The sequence below is a fragment of the Xiphias gladius genome, chromosome 2 (genome assembly GCF_016859285.1).
Source record: "Xiphias gladius isolate SHS-SW01 ecotype Sanya breed wild chromosome 2, ASM1685928v1, whole genome shotgun sequence".
Taxonomy (NCBI): domain Eukaryota; kingdom Metazoa; phylum Chordata; class Actinopteri; order Istiophoriformes; family Xiphiidae; genus Xiphias; species Xiphias gladius.
This window is the reverse complement of record NC_053401.1, coordinates 17863807-17888371: the sequence shown is the minus strand read 5'-3', so window position 1 is coordinate 17888371 and position 24565 is coordinate 17863807. Positions and strand designations below refer to the sequence as shown.

The following is a 24565-nucleotide window of genomic DNA, read 5'->3' as shown; positions in this document are numbered from 1 at the left end:
AGAAAAGAAGAAAAAGGAGAAGAGGGAGGCTTTTGGGATCCTGAATGACAGATTGGCAGACAAAGGGAAAGACGCAGTGCTCGAAGTGAAGGAGGAGGAAGAGGGAGAAGAACTGAAATGAAAGGAGATATAACACTGCCAAACAAAGAGACGAGTAGTGAAAGCGAGACAGTTACAGAGGGGGGAAAGTGGGATATTGCCGGACAAGCTGAGGGAAGGAATCATACACAGGATTAGTGACAGAAGAATAGTTGAGTCCCCTGTTCCTACTCTCCTCTGCTTTTCTGACACTCACTCCCTCGTTCTTCAATCTTTCTCTCTCACCAGCCGCTTTTGCTCTCTAATTAAGTCTGATGTCAAGAGGGCCAAAATTCAAGGCCTCCTAAGATGGGGAGTTTCATGTCACACACCTTCAGAGCAGTAGATTTGGTCCAACAGGGAATGTGATCCAGCTATCTGTTGATTTAGTTTTGAACTGTAGAAATTGATACAGTCAAAGTTAAAATCAGGTGTCAGAGCCATCAATAGCTCTGTAGGCATTAAAACGTTGTTAAAAAAAATTAAAAAATGGAAATAAATAATTGCTTATCTTAAAATATAGCTGACTTGTATTCATGCTAATGGTTTTAGTGCCTCAAAATTATCACAAACAGGAGGTCATTCAGTAGTGTTGGCTGGTTTACCCAGAGTCCTGAACCAAAATGAGCTGATGGGCCCCTCTAACTCCTTGTTTCTCCCCCCTCTCTGAAATACTACAGAGGGCTTTTGAAAACTACTCAACCATTCAACTACAAAAAAACTAATTGGTGCTGTGGGCAGTAGTCAACTACACAGGGATTATATAATTTTAGTTAAAATCGCCAGATTTGTCTTAATGCTGCATTCATATCATACCATTTAAACTGTGTTTCTGAGCAGCAGTGTGGGGAGAACTGTTCATATCAGTCACCGGCTTGTAATTGTCAATGGAGATGTGGTGAATTTCTGACCGCAACAATCGTCTCCCTCTTGGTGAATAGAACTACAGACATGTCGTTAAACTGTTGGTAGAATGGCTGCAAATGGAACATAAAATCTAATATTAGCACTAATACAATCTATTCAACTCATTTTGTAGGAGCTGTACAATGTTTGGGTCTGCTTTCACTTTGTAACAAACTGCTACAAATGTTTTGCAACAAAAGAAGCTAATTGTCTATTTGTATGAGTGTTTATCTGTTGTCACTACAAGGTTAGCACTAGGGTGACCAGCTTGGAATAATATGTGAACATTCCCAAGTCAGGTTAAGAGGTGTTTTTCCTGTTCTTCCCATCTTGCGGACATTGTATGAATGCAGCATTAACACCAATGCCTGTATATACTGTCATCCTGCATTGATTTGGTTGTGGTGCCACAGCAATGCTGTGTAAATTATAATGCTCAGTTCTCCAAATTAAATAACAAAATATGTTGTTTGTAACTGCCCTTTAGAACGACACATAGAAGCATTTTCTGATCCCCCTTTTCAGACTTGGATCAACTTGTTGTTTAAATAAAAGTGAAATCAAATTTTTGCTTAGTTGGTTGGCTATCTGGACCCCACTAATGTTTGATTAGATTTGACCATGTAAACCTTGTAAATCTACTCCAAACAAAAACACCATTTCAGAGTTCCTATTTAGACTTTTCAGTGTCTGGCAAAATATAAGCACTCAGATTGTCCTGTGTTGATAGAGATAGGATGTCCGTCAGACTAAGACACCCCAGATATCACCTGTGATCTTGTTATCTGAAGATTAATTCATTCTAAAACCACAGCTGTATGAAAGCAAACCTCTACTAGAAGGTTTGGAAGAACTGAAGCCTTGATGTTTGGACTTGAAAAAGGCGAAGCTCGGTGATGAATTACCCCTGAATGCCTTTTGATCAAGGATATCCTTTCATTCATCGATTCATTTACCTTTACGTCTTTATTTAATGTGTCAAATCCAGCAACTTTCATGGATTTTCAAGGCCTCCAGGAGCAATACAATACAAAACTCATCCCATCACATGAGCAAAGCTAGCAGTCAAGTCTGCAGATTTATTTACACTGTACTGTAAGACAGCTGCTTTGTACAACCTCAACAAACAGCCTTATCTTTATTAGTTACTTTGCCTACAGTCTACATCTACAGTGTAGAACCCTAAATATTTCCACACATTGTTTCTCAGGTGCTTTGGTGTCATGAGTTTCCAGTCAGGTCAGCTTTGCTCACCAGTGTCCTCCATTTTCGTAGCAAACAACATAACATTATTAGCTTTATAGGTCAATAGGGCATGACTTAGGTCGAGCTGTTAGTGAAGTTTTAGAGGGCCCTTTGGTGGGGCAAACTACTTCAAAAGGTTTTTTGTGCTTATAGATTGTAAATTTAGAATTTGGACAGATCATAACAAATTTTCAAATTTCAAATAATTCAAATTAGAAGTGACAGCCCTATCCTACAGGCATAATATTTTGCTTAGATTCAATGCAATACAAAGCTTTGTCCATCTTTATTTCAATGTAAAACAAATAGAAGGTGGAAATTCCGTAAGTATTATACAATGCTGACACAGAATAACTTAGGAAACCGTTGTCAGGCATCTGCATGAATTGATGCACACACTCTGATGAAGCAAACATGCTGAAAAATATGTTTGAGTCATAAATCTTTGCTTGTTGCTTCTTTCCTCCTTCCCTAGTCACCAGCCCATCTCATGCATCTTGTAAGTGGATGAAGCTCTGCCAGGGCCCTATTTCTATTCCACAGTACAATACAAAGCCATAAACAAAACTGCATGAATCAGTGTATCAGTGTAAACAATATCAGCAACATGCTAAATGCCACATTAAAATGCTCTCAACACATGCAACGTGACTTGCTGCCATCCCTTGCCACCGACAAGAATTATCATCAGGAAACAAGACAGTAACAAGCACGGACTGTATGAAAACGCTTTGCTACGCTCCCCAGAGCAGGAAGTTCTAGACAATCCTCTACAACCCCACCACCCCCAACTACACCTCAGCACCCCCCACTCCCAAGACACACACACACACACACACACACACACACACACACACACACACACACACACACACACAAACACACCACTTAACACTCCCAATCTGCTGGGCTCAGCAGCAGGAGGGTACTGGGATGTAACAAATCAGTCGGGACCCTGGCAGTCAACTTCATGCCCAGCGATAATGAGCTCCCGCCGGAGATGACTCTCTCAGGAAAGGAACGGCGACATGGAAAAACATTAACGATTCGCTAATCGGCCGAAAAGGAGTGTGTAAAGAATTTTAAAAAGAACCCAAAAACGAGGATCAAAAGGGAGGAGTATATGAAAATGTGAGGATGGAAGGGTAGAAGGAGGAGTATAGAGTGATCTGAAGACAGGCAGATGGGCAGACAAACATAACCAGGAAGAGGGCATGAGCGCAGGACTGTGTGCTGGATGTGCAAGGAATGAGGACAGGATGGATCAGAGCACATGGTTTCAGCGCCATGTAAGCCTCCCTTGGTACAGCCTGTGGAGGCTGTATCATGTATATATGAGAGTTTGTATGTTTACAGAGCAGGTGGGTGAGTTGCTGTGTCATTAGGTGATGCCTGGAGCTGCACAGGAGACAAAGGGGGCCTAATTCAAGCCTGTGAGTGGGGACTGGGGGTACTAGAATGGAGTGTGTTGGTGGTGGCAGTGCTTGAATTGAGCTGAGTACTGTCACCGCATACTTACAGTACAGCTAAGAACTGCTACTTTCTGATGACTATAGGTATACATAATAGGGTTTTCTGCAAGAATAGGGAATGAGGTACCAGAGTCGGTAAGCGCTTACAGAAGTCCAGCTGTCAACACGAACTTTAAACTAACTTAACTCAATGCAGACTGTATTGGGTAAAACGTGTTGTGTAAATGATGGGGATGCAATTGCAATGCATCCCCACTTGATTGTAATTGATTGGGATGTGTGTTTGTAACAAAGGTTTTCTTATTTTCCAAAATTGTGACATGCTGCTCTTAATTAATTACATTGTACAAATGCATAATATTATCAATCAGTTGTCTGCTGAGGTGAATATCAATGTTGTAACTGATGACGGCTTAATTGGTTCTCTCATTAAATATGTGGGCTTTGCTGTGTGATGTAACTCCACTGCTCATTTTATAAGAATCTTATTAAGCCTCATATTATTTTTCATTAAAATGTAATTATTTCTTCTTCTTTTACATAGAGCAGTTGCTATTTTTTTAGATTGTCCCCCCAAGAAAAACTATATAATCAGTCGTTTCAGCAAGTGCCCCAAAACAACATACAAGTGAGAAAGCCCTCTAGCGATTATTGTCGATGGTTAATTAAAAGAAACTGGATGATTATTATTAACAAAACACTGGACTTTTACAGGGGAGACTGCTGTTTGTTTCCAGTTTCAAACCAACAGTCAGCATTCTTTTTTTTTTGTTACTAGGACCACAATCGTCCCCTAACCTTAACAACATGTTTATTATTGTAACAACGAAGTTCATCTAACCATAACGAAGTAGTCTTTTTAACTCAAACCTTGATCTTTCCCTAAACCTAACCAAAGGTTAGGCCACTATAGTACAGTCAGTACTGTACTGCAAGTCCATGACTATGACTTTAATAGTTTTTGAAATGAACCTCTTGTCAATGAATAGGATTCAGTTTGAGAGATCACTTTCCTAAAAGTTCATGATCAGCAGATTTAAGAATTATACATTTTTAATTCATGCAAAAACATCTACTAGCATAAAATATTGGTGGTAGGTCTGCTCTGCATTCACACCACAAAGAAATCGCACCACAGTCGGCTTGGAAAGGACAGAGGTGCTTAACAGGTGAATCTTAAGGACATCCCACACAGAGTTCATCATGATTGCTGTCTGAGGTACTGATTTTGAGACCGTTCGGTACACACAGGGATGCAATCTTTTCTACCTGCAAGGTTTGATGTTTTAAACATCAATATTACCTTACCAAGCTTCATGATAAGTTCCTCAGGTACTGTGCTGTAACTGGCACCACTCTGGAATTTTTCATCTTGAAGATCAGCTGACTCTGTTGCCAGTGTTTGAATTTGCACCTGATTATCAACTGGAAAAGAGACATTAGCACATACAGTAATGTGTGTTCTAACAATGGGAAAAATGCCTTTTCACATTAATATTGCTGGTGCATGATTGGTGTTACAAGTGCCGCTATGCAGGCTGCTAGTTTCGAGTACTCGCATCTTTTTTATTCCAATCAACCACTGGTTGGGAGGGTGTGTGGCAGCAGGGAAATGAGCTCTATCTCACTGCAAAAACTCATCAGAAAGCGATTGGCGTGATGCGCGGCAACCAGTGGTTTGTTATCCGAAGCACAACTGCAGCCACTGATTTTTTAACTATATCGACAGTGATGAAGACAATGTGCTCTACTGCTGTTAAGAAACCACCCTTTTCTCATTTTCTCACTTTTTTTTCCCTTTCCTCTCAGCTCGTCCCTCAGGTTGGGCACAAAGCAGATTTCAATATTATACAGACCCAACGCCATTTCACCTGTTTTCAAAACAGCTGGTGACTTTCTCCCTTCAAACAAACCTCTAAACAATGAAGGGGAAGAAATTCTTCCCCACCTTGTCTTTAACTTACATTTAGAAGCACTGGGGAAGCATATTTGTCCCTTCCTGTTTTAAATAATTACCAATTACCAGGGAGTGTGAGGTGGGTTTCAGCATGGTGCATGAGACGTTTCAGACAGCAGAAAAGCTGTCATTGGTGGGCGGCTGGGGGTTGGGCAGAGGGGTGGGTGGTCTGGGTTTGGGGTGGTGGGAGTTGTGTGTGTGTGTGTGTGTGTGTGTGGGGGGGGCTAGACCTCTAATTGGAGGCAGATTTCACACTGATATTTCTGATGATGCTGCAGCATGAGGGCTAGAGAAAGAGAGAAAACAGGGACAGACAGACAGTGGGAGATGGGGAAAGTGGAAAGAGAGATGATAAAGAGACTGAGAGAGGGAGAATGACGGGAAGAAGGATCGGAGGAGAGAAAGATAAAAAGAGAAGAAAGCAGTGAACAGGTCCCGCTGCATTCTGTCTTGCAGGGATAATATTCCACCATAGTCTAATTCTGTCCATAAAAGCTGTTGGACTTCTTTTTTTCTTTCCTCCTACCACCCCACCCCCCACCCTTTCCTTTCAGAGTGATAGTTGCCTTGGCAACCATGGCAAATCTTCCTTTTCTCAAACAGATGTCCCATTTAGTTGGAAATTAGAATGTGTAAAAAACTCACGAGACGCAAATTATTTCAAAGTTCTCCAGTGAAGAGAAGGAAACGAAGGGCAGAGAAGAGGAGAAGAGAGGTACAGAAACAAAACAGAGAAAAAGGGAGGGAGCACCCACATACACATACGCACCTCCTCTACTCATCTCCTCTCCTCCGGTCTCCTGTGCTTTAGTGTGTCAATTGCGGAGATTAGCCAGATCATCCACAGCTGGTGGCTTGTTCAGGGGAAGTGGAAGAGGTCTTGTTGGTGGGCAGCGGGTGCCTGGGTGGGCAGCGGGGTGAAAGTAGGGGTGGCAGGGGTGGGTCCCTCACCTGCATCTGAGGTTGGGGTAAGTGGCAAGAACTGTAAGCCTGGTGCCAGCATGGCAGAAGGGGCACACTGCAGTGAGGACCAACAAGCTGCGCTCGAGGGAAGTGTCCTATATTGCTTAAGTCAGTGTTTTCATTACAAATAATCTTGTTGCAGAAAAACATGCACTTTAAATAGTATTTAATGCTGTATTAAGTTACAATCAAAAACTTAAATTTTCTTAAAACAACTGAAAATCTTGTCATTTGGTTGAGTTAATTTCTCTTGTTTCAAATGAAAAACAGTGTTTAGGAAAAACACACATTTTAACAGACTATTTGATCAGATTTAAAGGAAAAAATCCAACCAAAACAATTTATGCACTTTAATAAACATGAACATAGCTCAGATTAACTGGTAAAATGTGAAAAATTGGACCTTCTTCTGAGACATTTCCACAAGAGCTACATTAGTAGAACTAGAGCCGCCATTTTGTACTGATGTTCAGCAATCACCAGGGAGAAATCAACCACAAAAGACACAGAGAGACTAAGTGCACCCCACAGACAGTAGTCTCAATAGGCAAGAATATGCAACACAGCCTCAAGAAGTCTGATCATTCTGAAGGTCAAAGAATGTTTAGGTAAAATGTATCGGAAGGAAATCTTTTAGGAACAACAAATACTGCGATAAGCTCTCTTTAAAGGTGAATCTGACGCAAGCATTACAGGAAGCAGAGTAGAAGAGCCCACAGTATTCTGCACCATCAAAATTGAAGATGAACAAGACACAAAAACAATACTACTTTTACGATTGTTAAACAAAACACAGATCTGTTCTATAAAACACTGAGCAGCATGATAAGGAAATTTCATCTCCTGCCTGGTTCCTGAACCAGGACCACACAACCTTTGATCCTGAGAGTCAAAAACCTTTGGTAAAAATTGATTCACCATTTGCTGCCAGAACCCCCCTTTGAGAATCGCTCATCCAAGTAGTCTCCAACTTTTAACTTCTGATTGAACTCAGATATCAAGATTTAAATAACACAAGTGCACAAATGGCCTGGACCCCCTGCCATTTACAGTAAAACAAAGGAGAACAAAGAACCTAAACCATGGATTCTTAAATATGCTTTTGGTCAGGATTTTGTCTGATGACTTTCAATACTGTTTGTAAGTATGTGTGTGCATGTAATAATATGTGTCTGATGTAGTTCTACCTTTGTTCTGCTATTCTTAAATTAAAAGTATAACGATAACAGAACTTAATAGTTGTTGATAACACAAATACCATGTTTAGTACCATTCTGCTTGTTTCAATGTAAAAATGCTAAATCTACAGTTGGAAATACAATATTATAAATTATTTAACTGTTATGAGAATAACATATTCAGTCAAAGAGTAACAACTGTCAGAAGTAGAGCTGCATGTCATGGGACATGGGACCGCCTCTGCCACAAGTGCACACAAGTATACTCACAAACCTTCCTTCAACTTACTTAAAATCTGGTGCTTCATAACTGATGACTTTAATCGGCAATACATGAATGCCGAATGCAGTACCCTTCACCATGTAACACTACTGATACCATCCCTAATGCAGCAGAACTTGAGGAAGGTAAACCTTCTTTTACATTTCAGACTTGGGGACCAACCAGAACTCTTGAGCTCAAGTACTACCCTGCCCCAGGTTTTATTGTAGATCAAATTTTTTTTCATTTTTTTTTTTTTTTGCATTTTTTTCACTTTTCAACATGTATGCCTAAATATTAAGTGCCTTAAAATGACATACTTGTCACAGGGCTACCCAGCAAGATAGGGCATCATATTAGATAAAATGCAGGAACCATCTTAAGACCCTTACCTCCACTTTTTATTGCCAAACATTTGTCAGTCAAATTACCACAAGCTAATTGCCACACAGACAACCTAGAGACTTCGGGACCCCTAATGGTGTCAGCATGCTTCAACCAAAGTGTCAGATGTTTGAATTGACCAAAACCCTGTCCACCAACACCTTTCTGGAGTGGGAATTGTTGTAACTTTCTGAAACTGACAATCTGACAATCACGCCAACTTGACACAGTGATTCCCCAGCTGTATAGAGGTGTGAAAGTCTCTCTTTTTTCATTCTTCATACAACTGCTTCATCAATTTTCATGTATACAACTGAGTTCAGTACAGTCCATGCCTTTGAGGACAGCTAATGATACCATCGCTATTGCAGCAGAATTTTTGGAAGGGTTCACAGACAATGTGATATATATTAAACATATTTTAATATTCATAGTCAATGGATGCAGAAAGCTAACCAGCAATTAAAGGAACCTCATAAGGAGGTTGAATGAGATAGAGTTTCGAGTTTAAAGTCTCACTTTTGCTCTTACAGCTGCTACCAGCTTTGTCATCTACATAGAAAGCCAACAGTTGAATTCAATAAGTTTGGGCCAATACGCATTCTGGTAAATGTAGGAGTGAAATCAACATTTATAAAATAACATTGATACTTCATTACAAAATAATACCTGGAATTATGATGGAATAATCGTAACGGTGTGAGAGTATGCAAAGAACATGACTGGGAAAACATTCCCCAATTTCAGTACATCAACATGTTTATCTTGCTTGAAAGGCTTATTTTAATGCAAGTGGATCACTCAGAGTTAATCTGCCTTGTTTCACAGTGAACAAATTTCTTTGTGAAAAATTGCTGCAATAAATGAAGCTGCATTTCGAGGAAACAGAATCATCTCATTTGCCAGTTTCAAGCCTGCAAAGAGAAAGACTGACACTGAGATGATATGACTTCCCAGCTTAGACATTTTTTGCAGGGTCGACAGCATCCTGTATCCCCCCGAACTCTGTGGTCAAACACCGAACATAACTACTCGCTGATGAACTGGTGAGACAGAAAGAAGAGGTGTGTGTGTGTGAGTGTGCAGAGCGTGTAGAAGAAATAAGAGAGAGACCGAGGCAAGGAGGAACATAAGGACAGAATCACTTTAATTCAGTTTTTTTCCTCGACAATGCCACATGCCTTAGGGAGGGAAGGCGTGTGTGAAATAGAGAAAGAAAAATGCCCTGTAGCATGCCATAACACACAAGCACACACAAACGCTGACACACACACATTTATGCATGTTGAAGTCCTGCCCATGGAGGCCATTTAACAGGTAATTTAAAGATAAATCCCTCCAGGGAAACGACACAGTAAATGTCCTCACGTCTGCTCTTCTTCCCTCAATAACTGTTTATTCAGCTACAGGGCTGCAGACTGGCAGCACTTAGGAGGCAGGAAAAGATGAAATTCTAGAGGAATATGAAGAAAATAGAGGTGTGCGTGTGTGTGTGTGTGGGGGGGGGGGGGGGCTAGAAGAGAGGGTGGGAAAGTGACAAGTGTTAAAATGGGCCAATTTTTTTTTCTGCTTTCCTCCACCAACTCCCTTCTGTACCCGTTTATTAATGTTCAGTGTGCATAAGCTACTTTATTTGGGTCGTGTGGGAATGGAAGTGCTACGGGGATGGAGGTGGGAGATGGAGGAATGAAAGGATGAATGGATAGAAGAGGGGAGTTGAGGGAGGAAAGGACAGGGCCCTGAGGGGGCTTGAGAGCCTCAGAGTGAATTGAATGTTAATGTAGTGTAGCCTCTGGTGAGGAGGCCTAAAAAAGCATCATCTTCGAACTGTATATCTCTCTGTATTTTAACATCTTTAAAGGAGCACACTGGTGGTGCTGTATTTTATAGCCCTTTGTCTATAAAAGTGTGCATGCATTACATTTCTGCCAAAGGAATTCCAATACATACCATAAGTTTTTAGATTGATTTACTTTTCTCCCAGGCAGCTGCTGGTTTCAGTTCAATTCAGTAAATTATGGAAATCAACTTGGAAAAACTTAAAACTCATGAGAGATATGTATCACACTGAAAATTTGTCACAATCTGCTCCACAGTTCCCCATGGCCCCTGTCTCCAGTCTTACTCACTTCTCCCAGGCCATTTTATTCCATTAATTTCCCGAGACCTGCCTTCTTTTAGCTGTCCACCAGATGCTGACGGACTTTCCCTTTTCTCATCACCTGACTGCCCCATCCATTCATACACCTGTTCCCACTTCTCATCAGCCCTACAGTCACCTGAGCGCCCCCCACCTGCACCTCGTTCCCTAATCAACCTTGCGCAACATATAGTATACCAGTTCACTTACTTTGTTCCTTGCCAGAATGTTACATTATGTTGCTGTTTGCTGTGTGCATGTCTTGGTTCCTTGTTTCCCTGATCCTTGTTTCTGCCCACCTGCATTTTGAACTTTTGCCTGTTTATGGGACTTTGGATTGGTCAATATCTGGATTTATTTGACTGTTTGGACTGCCTTGTCTGGTTTCGACCCTTGCCTGCCTCACCATCCTGTAAGCCTTTGTTCCATCTATCCATCCATTAGCTATACCGCTTATCCTTTGAAGGTCGCTGGCGGGCTCCTGCCTATCCCAGCTGACACCGGGAAAGAGGCAGGGTACACCCTGGACAGGTCATCAGTCTATCACAGGGCTGACTTATAGAGACAAACAACCAGTCACACTCACATTTAAACCTACAGGTAATTTAGAGTTGCCAATAAACCCAACCTGCATGTCTTTGGACTTTTGGAGGAGTACCCGGAGGAATACCACGCAGGCACGGGGAGAAAATGCAAACTCCACAAAGAAAGGCCCCAGCCGAAGCAGTACTCAAACCCAGAACCTTGTTGCATAACCACTTTGCAGCCTTTGCTCCTTTTGGTGTAAATAAAATCACTTAACTACATTAGCTGTGCCTCTGGCGTCTGCATTTGGGTCCTTTCCACTTTGCTCCTAGGCTCCAGTTGTGACGGTACACCGTGGCCAGCCATGCACCCAGCAGACATTTTATTTGAGGATGAACTTTATGATTTGTCTTATACCCTCGTGGAGTACAAAGAGGCTGCTCTGACTATTGCATACATGGAAGCGTCCTTTAAGCCTTGGCTAAGGAAGTCTTTACCTAAGTGAATTAAGGATTTCCTAAAATCCTCTGATTCTGAGCCTGTCTTCCAGTCAGGTAGCCACCAGCCTGTCTTCGAATCGGCTAGCCACCTGCCTGTCTCCCAGTTGGCTAGCCACTAGCCAGTCTCCAAGTTAGCTAGCCACCAGCCAGTGTCCCAGTTGGCTAGCCTCTGGCCAGCTAGCCTCCAGCCTGCTTGCCATCAGTCTGTCTTTCGGTCGGCTAGCCACCGGCCTTCTCCTGAGTCTGCTGTCCTTCTGCTTGCATCCCAGTTGGCTAACTGGCCTAGAAGGTCAGGCTTGGGTTGGTTCACCTGCCACCAGCACCTGAGTCAGCTAACCTCCAGCCTGCAATCCAGTCAGGGGTATTTTAATAAGCTCTTAAATGAGGAAAGAACATACAACAGTGCTCTCAGTCACCATTGAGGAGCTCCATTGCTACAGGCTTCTGATTCAGTCAGTGACAATGAAAGATTCATTAGTACATGTACTAATGAAAGATTCATTAGTACATGCACTGAACAGGGTATTTTGTAGGGGCAAGTAATAAGATTTAATTTACATTAAATCCATCGCAGGGCACCGCCCTTAAAAAGGAAAATGATAGCCAATCATTGATTCGGTCTCAAAATATACTATGAATTTGGAACTCTTAATTTAATAATTAACTCAACTGCTTCAACCAAAATTGCCATATCAATAGCTAGAAAAGGTTGAGGGTTCTACAGAGTGGAGGCTGGCGAAACTCACTCTTGTGCAACATTAAAAAGACCAGCAGATATATTCAATAGCATTTATTTAATATTTAACAAAAGTGAAAATACATATCTAATTTGTGTGTATGTGTGTGTGTGTGTGTGTGTGTGTGTGTGTGTGTGTGTGTGTGTTTGTGTGTGTGTGTGTGTGTGTGTGTGTGTGTGTGTGTGCGTGTCAAAATGGAGGCTGGGGTCGCATGGTGTGTACAAGGGAAACTGAAACAAGATGGCAGATTCAAAGATGTCCACTGGCATGGTCTGTAAGGGGGAGAGAGTGTGTTTCTTTTTTAAGGCCAATTCATGTAGGATAAAGGTTCCAGGTTTAAAGAGAGGTTAGTTGGTTAAATGCAAGACATATTACTTACTGGATGTACCTCCAGTCATATGCGTGTGAAACACACTAACATCAACTTTGGGGTGTGGCTAGCCAATAAACCTAATAATAAACAGACATAACAATAAAACTTGGTAAACACATTCAACGAAATCAATATATACCTTATATATTGGCAAAAGTTAAACAGTCCTGAGCTTAGCCGTGCTATGCCATGCCAGGCCCATGTAATTTTAGTCTATGGAGGAAGAGAGGTCCTTTCCGGAATGTTGCTTTGTTTAAATCCAGGGAACCACAGGCTTGCACAACTTCCTGGTGGGGCATAGGCCAATTTGGCTATGTGGCGTCTGTGTCTGTAAGGAAATCCTCCTTGCAGAGTTAGCCACATGACGCTAGCTCCGCTGACTCCTGTTGCTTGTAAAATCAGCTGGCAGACCCTGTGTTGAAGCCACTGGTACTAAGTTAAACTTGTTCACTATTTGTTTATCTTAAGCAGGTTCTCATGTCACTGCAATTGAGAGAAATAGTAAAGTTCAGCAGTCTGCTCCGAGCAGGCCTGCAGAGAATTGAGCCTTGAAGAGAAGAGCTGTTACTTCCCTTGCAGCCGGGGTGAAGAAGAGAAGGACCCAAGGATGCAATGGGGTTTTGTTGAGCTGGTGACATCATGGGCAATAAGCCAAGCAGTGAACAATGATAGCTGGTTGTTGGGTCCATGGACAAAGCTCCGGTATAGGTCTGAGACCTGAGGAATTGTGGGAAGTTGAGTCCAGTTTAAATCACACGATTTACGCATACATCTGTGGAGACCCAGGAGGCCCTACAAAATATTTCTTGTTAAACTACTGTTCCTAAGGTTGGTTACTCGATTACAATTAGGCAAAAACCATGGTCATGATTAACCGAGATCAATGTTGACTACTTGCCAGAATGGAATATGAACCATGTACGCCCAACCCTCCATTTGGACCTCACGAGCAGCTTGCCACTTCTCTACGATATCGTTGAAAAAGCTCTGGACAATAGATCGCTTTGGAAATGAATATGTTGATTAGTATTAAAATGCTTTCACAGCATTATAACATTACACTACTTTTGCCTTTGTTACTAACACTGTGTCTACACTGAATGTTAGCGTGAGCAGCACGTTAGCAGAGCGGCAGCAGCACACCGTCAGTGTTGATGCATGCAGGCACAGTATTGAGTGTAGCTATCTGTTCCACCAGCAGGGCGAGAGACAGACGATTGACAAATGTGGCTGTAACACCTCCTGTATAGATATGCCATAAGATAGGTCAATTATTATTCACACAACCACAAAAAATTGCTTCTCAGGAAAATCTAAATATATGTAATCTGAAGCATTTGAATGCAGCCAATTCCTTTTTTTCGGGTGGTGATGTAAACTGAACACACTTTGTAGTTAATGGGCTAAAATATGCAACACCACTGACAGAGTCCTTTATGAGGTTGGTTTTTTTACTTATTCATCCTTTCTCTCCATCATTCAAACTTCTATTTCTGTAAAGTCTCTCCTTATCAGGGGGAGAACAAAGCAAACTCTTGAAGCTCAGTGAAGAGAAAGAAGGTCAAATTACCTTCATGCCATCTCCACCATCATTAGACTCATTATCATTAAAGGAAAAGCTTTGCACACCACCACTGCATTTTACCTCTCCTTTTCCACCCCTCCACTTTCCCGCCTTTCTCCTTTACTTTCACAGAGGCCATGAAAACAAGTAAGTTAATTAAAGTCTGTGAGAGTCCCCTCCATTTTTTGCTCATCAGCGAGTACAAGCCATCAAACAGAGTGCAGGTAGTCCATTTCTGTCAAATGAGAGAGCAGAGGAAGAGGAGATGTAGGAAGAGAGGGAGGAGGGAGATGAGACAGAGGGGGGCAGGGAGGAGGAGGAGGAGGAGGAAGAAGAAAACTGCCTCTGTTCATCTCTTTAGTTTTTGATGAGCTTTCTTAATTGGGCCACTATAGAAGGAGAAGTGAATCCTCAATAATTAAAAAATCTAATTAAGGAGTCTTTTGCATCTCCGTCCTTAATTATTCCATGCGGAGCAGTGGGAAGCGATACATTTCTGCCGTTTTCATTTAAAGAAGAAAAAAGGGTCTCTCACTTTCTCTCCCCTGTCGCTCCACGCAAATCCCCCATCAACAAACATACTACTTTGTCTCTCTCATCCCTGTCTGTTTGTGCGTCTGTGAACGAGCCTTCCGTCTCTCCTGCCTGTCTTACACTCCTCAGAGACCATCATTATAAACATTCAAAGAGATTTAACCCATTAGTACCAATGCACATGCACACTTTTTCTCCACTCTCCTCATCTACCCCCTCTGTCCTCTCTAGTTTTCTGTGTCTCTTTCCCAGCACAATAACTCAACCTTCCTGTTGTGTTCAACAGCAAAAAGTGCTCAGACAAGATGATACTTGGAGACAACAGCTTTCAACCAATGAAAAGTACTCTCTAAATTAGACTTATATCTTGACCCTACAAAACATCCCCTTAGGATGTGGAATCAAGTCTCTAACCCCATTAGTTTCAAAGTTATTAGAACTGCCCCCTAAAATTCAATTATTTGAAGCATCTGTCAGAGACCCTCGAGCCAAATAGTCTCACATCAAGGTTTTACATATCTGCTGCCGCCTGAAAAATAGGCTAAATATTTAAAGGATAAGTCTGGTGATATTCCTTTTTTTCCGATGAAAAGACCCAAACAAACACTTTATGTCTCCTAATAACAAGTGTTTTGTGTGTATCAAACCCTGATATATCTTATTTCTCTTAGCCATAGATCTCTATTGCTGTCCAAAAACTATTATGTAAAACTATAACTATAAAACTACCACGAACACACAAACTGTGCTTTATTTTGACTTAGTCCCACACACACACACACACACACACTGTCCTGCTGCCCCAAATACTCACTAGAGCACCAAAATGGATTAATCCACCACTGAAAATAGGCCCCAACAAATGCTCTATTTCCTCCTGTTTCAGTAACGTCTGTTAAAAAGTAGAGTGAGCAGCTGTCGTTTTTAAAAATGAAACTATATATGTATTTTTTGCGGTTATATGTTCTTGCAAAATATTTTTATTGAACAACCACAAAGTTACATTGAACACAGAAAAAAAAACATACATACAAACATACATTTTTTAATTTGAATTCATCAACAAATAGACCTCTTTGTACCATCTCCTCAAGCCCTCCTTTCCACCATAGAGCTACAGAACTATATATTTGTGAGCTGTTCTTAAAGATTAACATCCTCAGTGGGAACCATCTTGACCATCTTCAGGTTAGAGCTGAGAGCCACAGACAGAGCAGGGAAGTCTGAAAGTACTGAGAGACAGACTAACACATTGTTGGTTTTGGTCTGTTAAGGGACTTGTTTACATTACGAAATATAGAACAATGCCAGCCCTTTGAAAAAGTCAAGAAACAAAAGCTAAGAAGGCGGCACATTACTCATAAACTGGTTTCATCCCAGAGATATCATGCTACCTGTGAAAACTTTGTGAGGTGTTTTGCTACTTTTTATGAAATTTCTTCAAACTAACTTACACAGAGACCTGGGGCAATATCATTTCTAGCACAGAGGTACTGTAAAGCTGCAACTAACAATTATTTTCATTATCAGTAGGTCTAATAATTATTTTCTTTGCTAATCAATTATCCAAGTCCAAGTTAGCATATTCACATTGCTTGTTTTGTAAATGACAGACTAAAACCAGTAGTCATAAAGTTTACCATCATAAAAATGATGAAAACAAGCTATTTAGGAAAATGTACAACAATCACTTCAATTTCAATGCAATACAGTATATTCAAGGAAGGCCAAATTCGTGTGATGAAGGCTTTTGTTAGAGAAGATATATTCACTCCTCTTGCCATCAGAGATGAGTTTCTTAATTGGCTACAAAAGAAAAACTGCACAGAGCGAGAAGCACATACACATGGCTGTGTTTGTGCTCATAGAGGAGAGGGTCCATGAATGTGCAAAGCTGTGTGTCCCGGCCATGCAGCTCATTATTAATGACTCAGATGTCATTTGCCGAGGTTGCCAGATTGGTTTCTGCTGCAGAGAATCTGAGTTGCTATATTATGAGAAGAGAGTAGTTCTGAGATACTGAGCATCCAAGATCTATGATACCAGACGATGAAACTATTATGTACTTTCTGTGTGAATATTTCATTTCAAGAGTGGATTAGTAAAGCAACATTCAGTCCAGTAATAGAAAGATGTAGCTCAATTTTAATTAATAAATGAACGAGAGAGAACTCCTTGTAATTCTATGCTTGTAAAAAGATTCATAAATGTCGGAATTGTCTCAACTAGAATTTTCTTTATATTTGTGGAAAAATCTCCATCTGAACTATCCTTTACAGTCATCCCTGATTGAGTCCATTAGTGTTACAATTTAACAAATCTGCACTGAGATGATTTCTTTTTGCACTTGACTTACTAAAAGTTACTGGAACACTCAGTGATAAACTGGGAACAACTGGACATCTGGAGAGTAAATGTAAGACTTTTTCTTTGGTGGAGGAAGTTGACATCTCATAAAAATGGTGGCTCAAATATAGCTACTGAGCATTTTTCATGCATTGCTTGGCTCTTGTTTATTGTTATTTCTGGAAAGGATTCTGACTAGCTGGACTGTATTTGTTTAGCAAATTAATCAAAGCTCAGCACATCTCCCTTGCATACACTTAATTAATAATTCTTTTCTAAATTAGGTGTACACAACAGAGATAAGGGGGCTGAAGCTTTAATTTATTTTCACTGACACTGGTTTGCCATACAGCTTAAAAAATAGTATTTATAGGTTCAAGTATATTATTTTACAATGCTAATTGATTTCTGTAACAAACACTACTACAGCTGCAGTGTGGCCTAATCACATAATCTAAATCCTCTAGTAAAAGTCATTATTCAAATAATGGCCAGGTTGGCACAACAAGTAAGGCTGGAGGAAAATGGGGTGGAAAGTAAATTACCCTTACTACAATGTTAGCAATGAAAAATTCAACACATGAACAATTCACAGCATGATTTGCATCAGTAGTCATGCCATGCCATGCCAGGTGTGCTGTTCTGATTGACTTGTTGTTCTTGTTGGAGAAACAGTGGACCAATCAGAGCTATGTATAATAAGGTCAGGATCTTCCAACATAGCAGACTAGTTACCTAGCTACATTCATGAAAAACAGCGATGGAAAGATGTTCACAGGAACAGGGGCAGGCTGCACAGGTTGTTATAAGTGAGCATTACAGAAACAACTCTGAAACAACATATTTCTTCCATTGTGGAGAAAGATGTTTAGCTAACTGCTCTTAGCCACGTGCACTGTAGCTCCTATGTCAACAGAAAAAAGCCTCAGAGGGAATTCTAAAAAAAAAAGCTGATAGGATCACTTCAGAAAAACGCAAAATGTCCTATAATATTCTTCTGGGAAATTTGGAATTTCAAATGTTTTGCAACTCTGAGCAGCTCAAATTCCTCTTTGTATTGCATTGTGGAACTTCAACATATTGTCCATCAACAGCACACTCATAAATCAAGATGTATGTATACTGATGCTTTTTAGTGGACTTTTCAAAATCTGATGACAAATAAGCTTAATTTATACTTTATTATATTAAGGTGTTATGTTGTACGTACAGTGGCTGTGTGTATAGACTGTATTTATGCCATAGATGACATGTGCTTCCTCAAAAATGTAACTGCACGTTGGCTACAGGAGCCACGGAGATTCCACCGTGTGAACTGTGATAGGTCAGCTTGGGATGCAAAGCCATTTCCACTGCAAACCTTCTGCCTAGCGTGAACCCCACTTCTCTATCACAATGGATTAAAAAACATAGATACAGCAAATCCACAGTCACCGAGGAAACTAGAGGCAAGCGTGGAGAGAATCAAGGTAGTGTAGAGCAATATTTGTCACATACACGTTTTTTGCCTTCTTTCACCCGGAGTTGATAAAACAGATAAGGTGAAGCATAGAAATATACGTCATTGTGTAAGTTAAAGAGTAAAATAGAAACAATAAGGAATGCAAAACTTTAAGGCTTGTTGATATGACATTGGTTGCCAAATTGCAGCTATTTATACAGAATTATAGTAGCTCCTTATACACAATGTAATGTCTACATTTATTTGGGATGCACTCTGCTGCAAAATAAAGTTGCAAAATAGGTTTACGCTTCTGATGTAAATGTACATTCCCTCTCTTGTACTGCAGTTTCTCATTGGCTGAATTAGTTCTCAATCGCCCACTCCTGGTCTTGTATTATCGATGGCTGTGAATTTAATTAATTTTACAAGAAGTATGTGCATCAATTGCTGTGTGACCCATAAGATGGACCTTTGTTTGTAACTATGATAGTTAAACTCACGCCTACCTGAATTTTATTGGAACCAACACACAGAACAACTCGCCTCTTGACAGTATTACCGTATCTCATACAGTAGATGTTCCCTGAACGGGCAACGACCGAACCAGAAGCAGGAACAACCGAACTGGGCAAAGTTGGTGTTTTTTGAAAGTTCTCGTTAAGAAATAAGTTCCTATCCCCTAGCTGCTTCCTAGATGGAGCAGTTACATAGACAGACACATAGTCACACACAAACTGCTCTCCAATTATAGTAGTAGGATAAGGCAGACCTTCCCATGGATGTGTGTATCACAAAGAGGAGTCAAAAAATGTGAACACACATGATGTCGGAATGTAATTAAAGCACAACATAGGCTGATCAGGTACGATACCTCTATCTAGCATTGTGATGGTGCTTTCAAAGGGTAAAATCCTAAGCTGAAATATAGGTTAAAACCTATGCTGTATGGACAACAGCTTGACTCATCGCAGGTAAGGATCTACGTGGTGTGTGTGTGTGTGTGTGTGTGTGTGTGTGTGTGTGTGTGTGTGCGTGCGTGCGTGCGTGCGTGCGTGCGTGTGTGTGTGTGTGTGTGTGTGTGTGTGTCTGTGTGTGAGTTTATGTATGTGTGAGAGCGATCCACGTGTGGGATGGACTGGAGGAGCCCACTGGGAAGCACACAGTGTCAGACTACCTCTGCAGAAGAGAAAGAGAGAAAGAAAGATAAAGTTGAAGTAGGAGTAAGGGATGGCAGAGAGTGCAAGTAAATGGCCCATAAAGCCAGATGGATAGAGGGATGGAGAAAGAAAAGGAGAAGGGAAGTTACAAATACAGTGGCAAACAAAAGGATGGATAGAGAGAGGAGGTGACAGGCAGAAATAAGAAAAAGATCCAATTAGACAGACAGAAAGACTGACTGACTGACACTGGTGTCTGCGGCGACAGTCCCAGAAAAAATGCTCTATTAAGTTACTTCTAATGCAAACCAATAGCAGCTTTACATTAAAAGCATTTAACTGGCTAAACACAAATTTACTTTTATTATGAGGGAGTCACAGGAAATGCAAAGTTTTTATCACTGAGCTTTTAGCAATTATCGATATCGTTCACCAAAAATGTGTCTCTGAATCGGTAATTTTCAGCATTTTTGGACAGCGGCTCATTTTGAAATATTGCAGGGAGTAATGGAGCAAGAATGAGCAGCCACTGTGAGCTGTTAGTTGAAGAGCTGCAGGCAACAGGCTGCACATGTCTAACTTCTCAGCGAGGTAACCAGCTCCTTTCACATTCCCTGCTGTTCGCAGACTCATGCCGTGTGCAAGATAAAACCAAATCATGGTTGCTCACAGAATGATGGAAGAAGGTCAATTATTGCCCGACTTCTTTATTAAAATGAAAATTGTTTGTTTTGCTGCCCACAGAATTCTGTGACCTGTAGTATTAATTGTAGATTCCCACTTAACACTTGTAGTTGGTATGGGACAGTAGCTACGTGGTACTGCAGGGAGAGTGTGTACATTCCATGTGGAAATGTGTGGGGTGCATTTGTTTAAATTTACTTCCATGAGGTATTACAGTTGTTGAGTTACACTTGTTGACCTTGAGGTAGGGGAAGATGTTTGCATTGTTTACATCGAATATAAACCTGAAATGTACAATGTAGATAACTTATTTTATACTTTTTTTTTTAGTATTTTCCCACTGTGTCATAATGCTGTTACAGGCTCATTAGCATAACAGTTCTAGATACATACTGCTAGTGTGACAGACAATATATTTGTGTGAAGGATATAAAATCAAAGGGAAATATTGTTACTTCTACAGTAAAAAAAACAAGGTGTGTAAGGAATCAATACTGTGTGCTATTCCTTAGTTCATGTTTAAAAGTACGATAAATTCATGAGAAATATAAAACCTAATAATGGTTAAAAATTTGTAATCATAATTCATTATTGATCTTAAAAAGAAGTAACAGAGTTCATAAAAGAATATACTGTAAAGTCAAAACTATGTAACCCATTGAAGTGCTATTAGATTATAATGGCATGTTGAGAGTTAATGATTTGTTGTTTTACTATGGCCCTAGATAACAGACTGGATCTAAAATAAAAGCCCTGTTGTTATCAGGCTAGGTTTTGAGACTCCATGAAGATACCTTGGATCTTGGATTCTGGATTCTCTTCTTGCCAAAGGAGATGGTGAGCCACCCTTACCACTTCATCTACCCAGAGAAGAAGACACCGCTCCTTCATCCCCTTATCTGGGGATACCAGTTTGGAAGGTTTGTGTTACAAGCCCATAAACCCTTTGTTTTTATTATGAGGTGCACCTGAAACAGTTTCGCCTGTGGTGAAAGTGTTTCCTTGAACTTGAACAACGGTCTCTGTTAATAATGCCAGCTTAAGTTGTATGCATTCGTTTATTTTCTTACAATAGGAAGGTGTCAGTACAATTTTACTTTGAACTTACTCTCTGGCTCCAGCTACTGATTGAGTCCTTCACTCATCTTCAACCCCTCCCTAAAAAACTTAGACAGTGGTCCAATTTCATTTAACTACCTATGGTCATTAAGCAGAATACAGGGGTTACAGTGTAGATTAGTATTACAATTTTTTCAATTAATCATGGCATTTAGAATACATGTAAGAGAAAAACTGCCCACATCTGAGTGAAAATTCGCCAACATGAGCATTTAAGATTATTGGGAAGTCAGCTTTTATTAAAGGCAGGAATATTCATAATCATACACGAGTAGTCCTTGATATGCTTCATTACAGTTAATTTATAAATGACGAGTGTCTTGTCTTTTTTCTGGATTTCTTTAAAGTGTTCGACTCACTTGAACATTCCTTTTTATTCGAAACCCGGAAACCCTCTCATTTTGGGCCATTCTTCTGTAATACACTCAGAATGTTTTATAATAAAATTAACAGCTGCGTTTTCTTCAAAATTGGTCCAACAACATGTTTCTCGATCTGAAAAGGCATTAGGCAGGGTTCTCCGGTATCTCCCTTGTTATTTATTTTAGCCACAGAGTTATTGGCTATATCAATTGTCACGGCTGAGAATATTCATGATATCAATATTTTGGATAAAGAATTTGTCACTAGTTTTTCCAATCCCTTGACTAGTCTTACACAAACTTAAATACGCTTAATACTTAAGTTACACACTTTTGAAAATAACAAAAAATCAAACATGCCACACAGTCTGGATCAATTGTAGCTGAAATGGCAAAAAATGGCTTAGCATCATTCCTTCCACAGCATTACTCTTTTTCTCTTTTCAGAAGCCTGTCATTATCTCCAGTCAAAGCATTTACTTTTGCTAGTTCTTTTTGGAGGAATTATTAATAAACAGCACTGAAGTAGGTTTTTTTCATCAATGAGATGTTATTTACTACATGGACACTTTGTTGAATTTAAAATTTCTTTCTGCATACCTTGTGATGGTGAAACAAGTGTGTGATTGGTTGCACTCCTTCTTTAATTAGAATTAAACTAGCTAAAGTGACATCACTCAGTTTTGACAGGCCTGAAACCTGCCAATTGTTGATCGCAACTTTAATTTTGGGTGATTAAGCCAGTTGCTTTTGTTGAGTGCAAAAAGGTTAGAACTTGCAAAATTGCTGCCTGTAGCTATATGAAATGAATCTGTGTTTTCATCACTAGCTGTGAAATTACAGCTCCTGTTTCTTTATTTTTTCATCTGTTTACTTGAGTCAGGGTGCTGTCAATATTTTTTTTGCTGAAATGGGGTTTATACAGTTCACAATTTTTTTTTAATGTATATCTGAGTATTATTGGATTTGTATTGGATAAATATCCTCTTACGTCAGATTTTACTTTACAGATAATCAGGAGGTCAGACACTTGGCTAGCAACTTGGAGTTGTGGAATTCTTGGTGCTGGTGGTGTGTGTGTGTGTGTGTGTGTGTGTGTGGGTAGGGTATCCACAGGCCATAAAGCAGCGCCAGCAATGGAGGGACTGGAACTACCCCACTACTTCTGCTGGAGAATGGCGCATTTGAAGGAGGTGGCTGGTATGTCATCCAGCGACATGCAGAGCCCATCAAGTGATGGGGAGGTCTTGGGCAGGGGTAGAGAAGGATTAAGAAAGAAAGGGAAGGTGGGAATTTAGGGAAATTATGACATAGGACTAAGCTGATGGAGGAAAGATAGAAAAAGGAAGACAGGAGGAGGTATATAGATTGGAAAGAAAAGATAAGAGCAAAGGTTAAAGAGAAGGAATAACTGAAGGTTTCAAGGAGAGAAAGACAGAAGGAGAAGGTTGGAGAAAGAAGGTAAAGAAAGAAAGAAAAATGGAAGGAAGTAGAGAAGTACAGATGGAGTGGGTAAGGAATGAAGGAGGGAAGAGGGGAGCAGAAGGTGTTGAGGGGTAAACACACGGGGCTTCCAGCTAGAGCCCCTCTGTGTTACAGGATCACACCCTGAGGCCCATACACACACAAGCACACAGTCTACACAAGTGAGAACACACACGGGTACAGAAACCCACGTAACTACAGCGGACACTCACATTCACTCTTTCAGACAGAGAGAGATATTCTTACACACACACACACACACGTGCGTAACCTCATGTGCCAGCCATTGAATCTGAGTAAAATCATCTCTTGCTAAATCTCCATCCCTCCCTCCCTCTGACTTTCTTTTACTCCCATTCATTTCCATCCATTCTTTTCCTACATCTCTCCCTTGTCTCTATGGGTTCTCTCACTTTTCCCTTCCTTGATATCTTCTTTCCCTCCTTCTTTACCATCTCCATCTTACTCTTGGTCCACCTCAGGCAGTAATCACACACAGAGACGCGCACACGCGCACGCACACACACACACGCATACAGGCACACACACGTACGCACACACACACACACACACACACACACACACACACACACACACACACACACACACACACACACACACACACACACACATCCTTATTTTACTACCCCTTACCCTGACCTTAAATACTTATCCTAAATGTAACCTAACCTAATTCCAAACCTAACCTTATCCATAACCAATTCATACCTAACCTAACCTCAATTCATACTTTACCTCATTAGGACTGGGCTTTGGTCCCCATGAGGACTACTGGTTCAAGTCAGTGTTTATAAGGTTTTTATAAGGTCCCAAAAAAGTAACAAAAATGCACACACACACACACACACACACACACACACACACACACACACACACACACACACACTGGATGGTACAACAATAAAAAGAAACACAAGTCAAAGGTGAATAGAGGTGCAAATAAATGATCAATATCAATGATTGAAAATGCAAAGATGACATCAAAACAACAGCAGAGCATTGTCACGATACCAATATTTTAACTTTGTACCAAGTCATAGCCATATTCAATTGCTACAGGGCCCAGGGCTGTTGGGGCTTTATCAACCCCATTTTTCCCCCTCAATATGTAATGTGTACAGTTTTTCTG

The 24565-nt window shown here is 40.5% G+C and overlaps 1 protein-coding gene across 1 annotated transcript in view; it reads right to left on the bottom strand.

The window, feature by feature from the left end:
- The window catches only part of mpped1 (metallophosphoesterase domain containing 1), a 74178-nt gene that overhangs the window by 23038 nt on the left and 26575 nt on the right, over positions 1–24565 (bottom strand). The gene's annotated exons all lie outside the window — the stretch shown is intronic.